This window comes from Rhinopithecus bieti, unplaced genomic scaffold (assembly GCF_001698545.2).
Source record: "Rhinopithecus bieti isolate Rb0 unplaced genomic scaffold, ASM169854v2 scaffold_35166, whole genome shotgun sequence".
In the NCBI taxonomy this organism is placed as follows: domain Eukaryota; kingdom Metazoa; phylum Chordata; class Mammalia; order Primates; family Cercopithecidae; genus Rhinopithecus; species Rhinopithecus bieti.
In genome coordinates, this window is record NW_016815254.1 from 1,167,841 (window position 1) to 1,179,031 (window position 11,191).

An 11,191-nucleotide genomic window follows, 5' to 3' on the forward strand; every position below is an offset into this window, starting at 1 on the left:
GGCCTTCCAAAGTGCTGGGATTACAGGCTTGAGCCACCGCACCCGGCGGTAAGATTATTTTTAATTTTTAGTGGCAGCATAGTCCAATGTGTGGTTGAATAAAAGTTTTGTTTGTTTTTTGAGCCAGAATCTCACTCTGTCGCCCAGGCTAGAGTACACTGGCATGCTCTTGGCGCACTGCAACCTCTGTGATTCTCCTGCCTTAGCCTCCTGAGTAGCTGGGATTACAGGTGCCCACCACCATGCCCAGCTAATTTTTGTATTTTCAGTGGAGACGGGGTTTCACCATGTTGGCCAGGCTGGTCTTGAACAACTCCTGACTTCAATCGATCTGTCCACCTCAGCCTCTCAAAGTGCTGGGATCAAGGTGTGAGCCACTGTGCCCAGCCTAAAAGTTTTTTAACCGTTCATTTTTTGACATTTAAGTAGTTTCTACTTTTGCTCTTTTTTTTTTTGGTGAGACGGAGTCTCGCTCTGTCGCCCAAACTGGAGTGCAGTGACCGGATCTCAGTTCACTGCAAGCTCTGCCTCCCGGGTTTACGCCATTCTCCTGCCTCAGCCTCCCAAGTAGCTGGGACTGCAGGCGCCCGCCACCTTGCCCGTCTAGTTTTTTGTATTTTTTTAGTAGAGACGGGGTTTCACTGCGTTAGCCAGGATGGTCTCGATCTCCTGACCTCGTGATCTGCTTGTCTCAGCCTCCCAAAGTGCTGGGATTACAGGCTTGAGCCACCGCGCCCGGCCTACTTTTTGCTCTTATAAAAAACATTCCCCGGTCTCTACTAAAAAAATATAAAAAACTAGCCGGGCGAGGTGGCGGGCGCTTGTAGTCCCAGCTACTCGGGAGGCTGAGGCAGGAGAATGGCATAAACCCGGGAGGCGGAGCTTGCAGTGAGCTGAGATCCGGCCACTGCACTCCAGCCTGGGCGACAGAGCGAGACTCCGTCTCAAAAAAAAAAAAAAAAAATTCAATAGCTACTTTTGCACAAACATCTTTGCACATTTATCTGGCAACATACTTAGGATAAACTTCATAAAAGTGGCTGCTGTGCAGTAGGACTTTGGACCACTTATTTGAAAGCTGCTGTTCTTACTGTTCAGCATCAGAGAGAATCTGATGAACTCTATGGACTCTCAGACAAATGCCCCAAATGCTGTTGACACTTTCAGAGGATGTATGGACAACCCCAAAACACACTCAAGGATCTTGGGTTAAATTAATATTCCTGTGTTAAAACAATGGCCCAGACAGGGATTCCTCCAGGTGGGAAGTGCCCAGGGATGGCGTCACATTCAGAGGGCAAAAGTCGTTGTGTCTGTGTGACCTTGGATGGGTCACTTCCCTCTCTGAGTCATTTTCTCCATGAGAACAATATCTATCCTGTCTAGTTTTAGCGTTGTTTGGGAATCGTCTGGTATTCTGTCTTGTGAAAGTGCTTTGAAAACTGCAGCTAAGTAACACAAAGGTAAGAAATGACTCATGCCAGGAAAGGGAATAGCACCAGGCCCAGCTCTGATATGCAAAGGCCTCTGAGATTCTTAGAGAATATTATTGGCTCTCACATCACCAGCTGCTCCCAGTGAACTTGGCCTTCGCCCCCAGGAATGGCTGATAAAGGCCTTCACTGCTTTCCACTTCTGAACTGATGGGACTGTTTTAGCTGACCCAGCTAAAACCACGATTAAGTGGCTGGATACTGGAAAAGAAGTGTCGGGGCTCATGGTTCAGAGATACGTTTCTGGGTTGTTATAAAAATTAATAATTAGGCTGGGCGCGGTGGCTCAATCCTGTAATCCCAGCACTTCAGGGGGCCGAGGCAGGCGGACCACTTGAGGTCAGGAGTTCAAGACTAGCCTGGCCAACATGGTGAAACCTTGCCTCTACTAATAATACAAAAATTAGCCAGGTGTGGTGGCTCATGCCTGTAATCTCAGCTACTCAGAAGGCTGACACTGGAGAATTGCTTAAACCTGGGAGATGGAGGTTGCAGTGAGCTGAGATTGTGCCACTGCACTCCAGCCTGGGTGACAGAGCAAAATTGTGTTGCAAAAAAATATGTAATAATAATTCATCCTCTCCTGCATGCTGGAGGGGAACTGCCAGCAGCCTCTGAGTTATGGAAAGCAGCAGGCCTGGCCACCAGGCGCCCAGTGAGTCCTGGCTCTGTGTGAGCCCAGGCCAGCCCTCCTCTCTGCTCCCCTCCACTGGGTCCGCATTGTAAAATAAGGGGCTGAACTTGATGAAGGTGAATTTGCAACTGAAAAAATAATGTAATAATAAAGCCAGATCCCTTCTAAGAGACTTTAAAGGTCTTCCAACTTGTTTTCTTCCTGCTCCCAGTAGATTATGCCACCTGTCCTCAAGCCCCAGTGTGAACTTCAGGCCCTGGACACCTCAGCTTGCACACACGTGTGTGTTTGTGTGGGGGTGGGTGGGTGTGCATGTGTGTGCTTGGCGGAAGCTGGGGGAAAGGGGCAAAAGAGAACCCTCACTTGGAACCTTTTTCTAAATACAAATGGCTGCCCCCTTCTCCCTAGGAAATATCTGAATGGGGTGAGGGATATACTGCTTTGGTCTTCCGACCATCCAGATCCCCATCTCCAGACTCTCCAGGGCAGAGGGCAGGGCAGGGCTGTAGGGAGACTGGCAGGACTATTTTGAACGCCTGTTCTCAGAACCACCTCCCTGCAGTGCTCCTGTTCAGAGGTCAGGAGGTGTGCAGCGTCCTTTCATCCTCTCCTTGGAGAACAAGCCTGATGAGGCATGGAGCATCTTTCTGACGCCCGGGTTCCTGGCTCCGTGGCAGGCACGCAACAGAAGCTCTCAGACAAATAAACGGGACCTTCCCCCATCCTTTGCCTAAGCCTTCTTATGTCCTTTCTCTGCTCCCTCTTGACTAATGGGAGTGTCTCCTCTCTTCCCAACTTCTGCTCAAATTGTAGCTTCTGGGGATGCCTCCAGCTGAACCCCCAGGCCTCCCCAGGTCTGTGGCCCCAGCCCTGTGTCCCTGCGTCTTTGCTGATCCCAGCCAGAGGCTGCTGGTTATGCATTTTCATCAACAGCAGTGAGGACTATTTATTAGTTTATTTATCTTTGAGACAGAGTCTTGCTCCATCACTCAGGCTGGAGTGCAATCGTGCGATCTCAGCTCACTGCAACTTCTGCCTCCCAGGCTCAAGCGATTCTTGTGCCTTAGTCTCCTGAGTAGCTGGGATTACAGGCACGTGCCACCAAGCACGGCTAATTTTTGTGGTTTTAGTAGAGACAGGGTTTCACCATGTTGGCCAGGCTGGTCTTGAACTCCGGGTCTCAAGTGATTCATCCACCTTGGCCTCCCAAAGTGCTGGGATTACAAGCGTCAGCCACCACCCCCAGCCAGTAAGGACTCTTTATTAAGCAGCATTACAGATCACCTTTGTTATGTCTGCTAAAAACAACAAAAAAATGCACACACTCTACCCAGATGATCAAAGGTGTTGTTTCTGATACTTGTAACAAATCGAATATTGCCGCAATCTCTACATGATTAGTGAGAGAAGCATTTGATAGGCTAATCAATTGATTGGTCTGGGGTAAATATTCAGTGAATCCAAAGTTCAACCCTAATGAGCCACTTCACTTCTCCTGGGCCCTCTTGGTAATGTGGCACCAGGAACCCTAGAAGTCCTCATGGCATTTCTCAAGGGAGTGGTGGGATGGGTCCCCAGCTGGTCCTTGCACAGCTCTCTGCTCTAGGTGACTGTCTGGTCCATGAGGTGGGCTGGCCCAGTCTGTCTCTGGCAATCCTGGGGACATCTGCTGTTGACATCCTTGGTGAGTGTAACCTCCGTCTTACACAACCCATTGGACACTTCCTCTGTTCTCAAAAACTCTACTGACCCTCAAAGTACGGTTGTGACTCCCATTAAGCCCAAGACCCACGTAGACCCTATGGCCCCAGCCAGATCCTCATTGGAAACCCCCACAGGAACACACAAGAAAGTGAGTCTCTTCCAGTTCTTCCCACATTACGTGGCATCGAGGGCTTTGGGAATGTCAAACCAAGTACTCCCCTGTCCCCAGCAGAGCACCCTCCCTTTTCCCAACCCACTCCCCACTAGCAAAGTTCTAAATGGGGGTCAGGGCACAAAATACTCTGTCTTTGCCTTTTCTCTCAATCTATTCAACTGCTCACCCTACCCAACCCCCACCAATCCTGTCCTCTACCCTGGGACTTTAGCCTGCAGTAGGAAGATCAGCTCACATGAATGTGACCACCCAGGTCCCCAGCCTCAGTCCATCTTCTTCCCGCGATTTCCTGGGCCTGGAGGGGAGCTCTAATCCCTTTCAATTTTAGCCTTGATATCCTTAACATCTTTGCCACTAGACAGTGGGCCACGGACAAGCTGCGTTAGTATCCCGAGAGCTTATTAGAAATGGAGGCTCTCAAGCCCCACCATGGACCTGTGGAACAAGGGCTTGTATGTTAACAAGGTGCCCAGGTGATTCAGAGAAGCGGTGCTGGCTTGCAGCACATCCTGGCGGTGTCTTCTCCTTCCCTTCTGTCAGACTCCAGGATCTGGTCTGCCAGGCCTGGTTCTTGATATGTTAGTGGAACTCAGCAAATTTAGGAAACCCTTCTCTCTCTTGTCAAAGCTCGACTTCTAGATGCTACAAACTCAATTATCTTGCCTCCATGCCTTGGATGTCACCGGCTGCATAGGACTTTTTCTTTCTCTTGATATTCTTTCTGTAACAATCCCAATCCTCCTCAGGGCATTCTTCTTGAAAATGGCACTGGGGAGAGAGGCAAATATACAGAATGGAGAAAGACAGAAACTCATGAACATACTTCAAAACTACTCTCCCAGCTACAATAGCTTTTGCTGACTTGAGCTTGGGGTGATGCCAGCAAGCTACATGGAGGGCAGAGGTGAGAAGGGGTGGCACACACTTCATAGATGTCACACAGGAGGACACTCTTCTACCACACTGTCCCTTGTCTAAAGATGCAAAAGAGAAAAGCCTTACCTTAGATCCAGAGTGGTTCAATATTACCCGGGCAAGTGAACTGCCTTTATTTTACTAAGGGCCTCTAGGGGATAACTATCCATTTGCCCTTTTTTGTTTTGGCCACTAGGAAGCTTAGAGCCAGATTTGTGGTCCAACACCAGTAAGTGTATGATCATGCGAATTCTCATGCTGGACTGATCCCTGGCTTCACCCTAGCTTATCTTCTTCCTCCTTACTTTTAATATATGCATTTCATTATGACCGTGTATTCATATAAGCCACTTTAAATCTCTCCTGAAGCCAAGTGGAATAACTTTATAAGTAGGTACTGTTCTGGGTCCTTGACTATGGCTTATTCCCTCTTGATCTTTGCCAGTGTTATTATCCCCATTGCACAGGTGAGGACACTGAAGCTCAGAGAGGTGAAACAAGCAAGCCAGGCTCAGGACAACTGTGAGTGTCTAAGCCAGGGCATCTCAGCTCTCTGTGTTCAGAGTTTGGGCCCCAGCAGGGACCACCTGGATCCTGTCTTGGCAGCAGGCGGCCAACACAGCGCTGAGAGGGAGTTGAGGGGAGGTGTGGGTCAGATTTCTGGCAAGCCCTGAGGCTGTCAGTGAACCGCTGTGGGGTTCCCCCAGCATGTGCTTCGGGGCCACACCTTAATGAGGGTCTTCTTTTTGTTATGACCACTCCCCAGTTAATCAACCACAAGGTTTTTTTTTTTTTTTTTGACACAGAGTCTTACTCTGTTGGTCAAGTTGGAGTGCAGTGGCGCAATCTCAGCTCACTGCAACCTCCATCTCCCAGGTTCAAGTGACTCTCCTGCCTCAGCCTCCCGAGTAGCTGGGATTACAGGCCCACACCACCATGCCTGGCTAATTTTTGTATTTTTAGTAGACATGGGGTTTCACCATGTTGGCCAGGCTGGTCTTGAACTCCTAACCTCAAGTGATCCACCTGCCTCGGCCTCCCAAAGTGCTGGGATGATTACAGGCATGAGCCACCGAGCCTGGCCTTAAACATGAGGTTCTTAAGGATAGCGCTGGGGCCAGTGATTCTGTGACTGGAGCTGGTGAACTGCTTTGTGGGAATAAGTAAGGGCTTCAAAGGTGTGTGCCCACGTTGGCTGCAAGGCCTTGAGTTCTCCAGGTAGGAGCTGACTCTCCACCTTGCTGGCTGATCTAGGCAGACTAGTTCCCTGAAGACTCAAGGTAAGTTGCCTTCTATAATGAACTCGGGATGAAGGTAAATGATGACACAAGGCAGCTGTCTGGAAAAGAAAGGTTTATTTATCTCAATCAATAAGAAAGGATTCTTTTTTTTTTTTTTTTTGAGACAAGTCTTGCTCTGGCTCCCAGACTGGAGTGCAATAGCACGATCTTGGCTCACTGCAAGCTCCACCTCCTGGGTTCGCGCCATTCTCCTGCCTCAGTCTCCCAAGTGACTGGGACTACAGGTGCCCACCACCATGCCTGGCTAATTTTTTCTGTATTTTCAGTAGAGACAGGGTTTCACCATGTTAGCCAGGATGGTCTCGATCTCCTGACCTCGTGATCCGCCCGCCTCAGCCTCCCAAAGTGCTAGGATTACAGGTGTGAGACACCGCGCCCAGCCAAGAAAGGAATCTTTTTAATTGGAAAAAAAATTAAAGAATAGTGCGTGTATTCAGATCCCATTTTCCCAGTGTGTTTTGTTGTTGTTGTTGTTGTTGTTTTTGAGACGGAGTCTCACTCTGTCGCCCAGGCTGGAGTGCACTGGCCAGATCTCAGCTCACTGCAAGCTCCGCCTCCCAGGTTCGCGCCATTCTCCTGCCTCAGCCTCCCGAGTAGCTGGGACTACAGGCGCCCGCCACCTCGCCCGGCTAGTTTTTTGTATTTTTTAGTAGAGACGGGGTTTCACCGTGTTAGCCAGGATGGTCTCGATCTCCTGACCTTGTGATCCGCCCGCCTCAGCCTCCCAAAGTGCCGGGATTACAGGCTTGAGCCACCGCGCCCGGCCGTTGTTGTTGTTTTTGAGACGAGGTCTCACTCTGTCGCCAGGCTGGAATACAGTGGCGCAATCATAGCTCACTGCAGCCTCCACCTCCCAGGCTCAGGCAATCCTTCCACTTCAGCCTCCTGAGTAGCTGGGACCACAGGCACGCACCACCACGCCCAGCTGATTTTTTGCATTTTTGTGTTTCACTATGTTGCCTAGGCTGGTCTCGAACTTCTGAGCTCAAGTGATCTGCCCACCTCAGCCTCCCAAAGTGCTGGGATTACAGGCGTGAACCATTACAACCAGCCTAAGTATGTTTTAAATACACATACTCAGATGCATTCACTCAGACACACACACAGACCCCCATACAGAGNGGGATTACAGGCTTGAGCCACCGCGCCCGGCCGTTGTTGTTGTTTTGAGACGAGGTCTCACTCTGTCGCCAGGCTGGAATACAGTGGCGCAATCATAGCTCACTGCAGCCTCCACCTCCCAGGCTCAGGCAATCCTTCCACTTCAGCCTCCTGAGTAGCTGGGACCACAGGCACGCACCACCACGCCCAGCTGATTTTTTGCATTTTGTGTTTCACTATGTTGCCTAGGCTGGTCTCGAACTTCTGAGCTCAAGTGATCTGCCCACCTCAGCCTCCCAAAGTGCTGGGATTACAGGCGTGAACCATTACAACCAGCCTAAGTATGTTTTAAATACACATACTCAGATGCATTCACTCAGACACACACACAGACCCCCATACAGAGAGACACACCATCCCCACCCCACAACACACACACACACACACACACACACACATGGTCTGGAAAGAACCACGAAACACCAAATTGTTAATAGCTACTTCTGAAAGCAGAGATAGAAACTAGGGTAATGGGTGAGGAATGTTTATCTTTTCATTTTCACTATATATACTTTCTATATTGTTAGAATTTTTTACAATGATGTTGTCACTTCATAATTTAACTGTTTTGTTTTTTTAATAGAGTGAATCATCTGTGAACACCTCCTGTGAACGTATGACTAGGATTATGGAACACTCTGTTGCATCAAGATGGCCAGAGATTGTCTCAGAGTCTGGGCAGTGGGAGGAGGGGGGGATTTGTTTCCTGGCTGGGTGGTCGTAGGGCATCAAGGGATGAGCAGCCTTGATTGTTTGGGATTTCAGCAGCTCGAGGGGAGCTGTAGGGCCCCGGAGCTGTGGCTGTGGCTGTGGTGTCAGAAATGTAACCTCCATGGAGGTTAGAGAGGGTGCCCCTCTGAATGCGGGGTGGAATGCAACCTTTCACATGGAGGAGACTCCTCAGCAGCTGACCTCTGTCCTCCCCATGTAGAGGGAGGGAGGCTGAGGCTGGGGCTGAGCAAGGGGTAAAGTAAGCCATGTGTTTCATCAGCTAGCCAGCAGCAAGCACAGCCCTCTGGGAGGGCTGGTTCCGTCCTCCTCCCTGGTGTGAAATGCATCAATCTAACAGGGATCCCTATTTTCCCAGCCACCAAGTCACGATGAGCAATAAGCTCTTCTTCTTGGTGCATATAAATTTGCTTCATTCTTTTTTAAACAGCTGCCTTGTATCGCCTTTTGCATTCAGCCCAAGTACAGCCTAGGAGGACAGTCACTGAGGGAACTAGCTTGCCTAACTGAAAGGGCTTTGCCCTGGAAGGAGGAGGGTCTTCTGGAAACATAAAACATTTCAGGGGAGGACAGTCCTGAATGAGGTGTCTCTAGGGGGTGGGGGACACTGGACGGCCTGAGGGTACTGGGCATCTGTCCTGGGCTTTTGAGGAAATGCAAAGCCATGCTACAGATGATGCTGAGCAAAGGCGGGAGAGAGACGTGGGTTCCTACCGGGGTCACGTGAAAACCCCTTCTCCGGCCTCCTCCACGCTAACCCATCTCTCCTGGCACGCAAGTCTGGAAAGGCCACTGGCCCTAACCATGCTGGCTCTGCGTCCACCTTCCTCTTCAATTCAAATGTCTTGGGTAAAGCCATGGGTTTTGACCCTTAACCCGTCACTGTGGGAAACTGGAAGACTTGGGGAACAAAGCCAACCTTTTGCTGTCTTGAGGAGGCAGGCAGTGGAGGGTTATTGCCAAAAGCCTGAGCTCTGGAGCTGTAATCTCTGAGTCTCAGTTTCCCCGTGTAAAATGTGACTCGAAGGATACTACTTCACAAGAGTATTGTGAGGATGAAGGAAATAATGGGGAGAAGGCATTTATCTAATGCCCGGTATAGATTCTCGCAGTTAACTCCCAATTGCTCAGGCTAGTCGGGGAGGGTGGGACTGCGGCTCTAGCAGAGCCATGGCGCCACCTTGCGGTTTTGTCTGCCAGGACAGCTGGTTAATCAGATTAAAATCCGGTGACCCTTTTTCAAGCGCCTGTGAGTAGGCTGTGCTGGGTTGAACTCATTATTATTTAAACATGTAAACTGTGTAATGGTAAGTACAGTGCCAGTGTCTAGCAGAACATCTTAGAAAGATCTTACAGTGTGATGCTGGAGAAACACCATTTGGGAGGAACCCGCTCTCCACGCCCTCATCAAAGTGACCCCCTTCTAATCTACCATGACTGCCCAAATACTCCAGATGTTCCCAGCTTCAGCGACGAACTGGAAACAAGGTTTTGTTAGCTTAAGAGCAGGAAGAAGGGATTCATGATCAGATTTAAAATGTCTCCTCAGTTTCCTAGCCCCTGCCCCCTTTCAAGTCCTGCCATATTGCTTCTCCCAGTTTCGCTCAAACCCCGCTCCCCTCCCCAGCCCCTAGCCCACCACTGTTCTGCTGTCTTCCCTTCCCTCTCCCCGGCCCCTCAGGTCTCCCATTCCCTTTGCTTTTCCCCTCCACCCCCACCTCCACTGTAACCTGCTATGGTTAGTCTCCTCCTCTTCCTGCTGCACCCCTCATCACCACCTCTTCCGAAATTGCAAGCCCCCTACTCCTGCTCCTCTTTCCCACTTTGCTCTGCTCCTTAACGCTTGTTGCTGACATGCCCTGTGGCTGATTAGTTGCTGACTGTCATGCCCCATTTGAAGGGGGCAGTAAGGGCAGGGATTTCAATGTTTCTTCATGGCTGCATCCTCAGCACCTGAAACACTGGCTGGCTCATAGTGGGTGCTCAATAACTGCTTGTCCGTTGAATTAAGCCATGAATGGAAAATAAAGGTGAAATCTGAGATGGGGAAAATTAGAGAAGCTGTCCAGCATGCCTCAGCTTTCAAAATGAGAAGAAAACGTATTATTTTCTAAGGGAGAAAGGAGTTTCCTAGAGAAAGTGGTGGTTTCACAGCCGAGTAACCTGCACAGCCACACAGGACCCCACGTGTAGAAAAACCTGGTATTCGGAAGGGCCTGGCACCTGGAGTCTAGCGCTCTGAGGTTGAGGTCTTGAAATTCTTAATACTTGTATCTTTTTATTTATTTATTTATTTATTTATTTATTTATTTATTTATTTTTGAGACAGAGTCTCACTCTGTCGCCCAGCTTGGGGTGCAGTGTTGTGATCTTGGCTCACTGCAACCTCCACCTCCCAGGTTCAAGAGATTCTCCTTCCTCAGCCTCCTGAGTAGCTGGGATTATAGCCGCCCACCACCACACCCAGCTAATTTGTTTTGTACTTTTAGCAGAGACAGGGTTTCACCGTGTTGGCCAGGCTGGTCTCAAACTCCTGACCTCAGGTGATCCACCCCCCTCGGCCTCCCAAAGTGCTGGGATTACAGGCATGAGCCACCACGCCTGACGAATACTTTTGTCTTTGAATTTGCCTTTTGTATGTGGAGTCCAATGGGACAGTGGGAGCCTGCGTAGGGGCTCAGGGCCTCTCTTCCTGCATGGTCCCACTTCCCATCAGCCCCCATAGACTCCCAGGATGGTTCTCAGACCCCTCCCTACCCTCTAGTGCACTGGGTCCCACCCAACCTCCCCTTCCCATGACCAGAAAGGGCCTGGGCACAGGCAAGGGAAGGGTCAGCATTAAATATCTAGGCTCCAATGCATCCTCAGGCAGGGCATGGCGGTGGCTGCTATCCTGAACCCATTTCCCCTCTCCCCCATGGCAGTCCCATGGCATGTCTGGTGGGCAGCCAGCTGGAGGCCATGTCTTGGCAAGGACCATCCAGGTACCCTGATCCAAGTATAAAGTCCCAACTTGGAGGTTTAAAGATCCCTGGATGTGGCCAATCTGCCATGGTCTGGGGCCGTTGGCCTGTGCGAA